We start from the raw sequence: 547 nt of genomic DNA, 5'->3' as shown, positions 1-547 counted from the left end.
AATTTTCCATAACTGCATTCTCTGGTTTCTCTAACGGTTTCAGTCATCCACTTCCAACCTCCCCATGAATGAATGATTGTATGTTTGTTTGTTTAGATTAGTTATGTGTGTCAGCGTTTAGTTAATAAAACTTTTGTGCTCAAATTACATGGGTTTCTGGTCCTGCTTGTGAATAATGTCCCTTTACGATTTTGATCCTTGCTACATGCTCTAATGCATTAATACTGTAGGAAAGTATTTTCTGTGGCCACGAAAATATCCTTTCTTAGAGTTGATATGAACTTACACTGAATGTTCACTGGACGAACAGATTAGTTCATGGCAATTTAACCCTTGTGTTGTGTTCAGAACCCTATCACACTTACGAGTTTACAGAGCAAAAAGGACCCGGCCTCATAAAATTGCTTATAAATCACTCATTATGCTATATTATCACCAAAGATTGGATTCAATCTTTTTGTCAACTTCTTTTCTTTCATTTAGGACTGGTTTTGTATTTATATTTGCTTCTGATTAATCGTAGGCCTCATTTATCTGAAAGTAGGCA

The 547-nt window shown here is 35.5% G+C and overlaps 1 protein-coding gene across 1 annotated transcript in view; it reads right to left on the bottom strand.

The window, feature by feature from the left end:
- LOC107660007 (receptor-type tyrosine-protein phosphatase-like N) overlaps window positions 1-547 on the bottom strand; it is a 22,418-nt gene that overhangs the window by 2,125 nt on the left and 19,746 nt on the right. The gene's annotated exons all lie outside the window — the stretch shown is intronic.

This window comes from Sinocyclocheilus anshuiensis, unplaced genomic scaffold (assembly GCF_001515605.1).
Source record: "Sinocyclocheilus anshuiensis isolate Anshui unplaced genomic scaffold, SAMN03320099.WGS_v1.1 scaffold55, whole genome shotgun sequence".
Lineage (NCBI taxonomy): Eukaryota > Metazoa > Chordata > Actinopteri > Cypriniformes > Cyprinidae > Sinocyclocheilus > Sinocyclocheilus anshuiensis.
The sequence above is the reverse complement of the archived record's forward strand: the minus strand, read 5'-3'. Positions and strand labels throughout refer to the sequence as shown.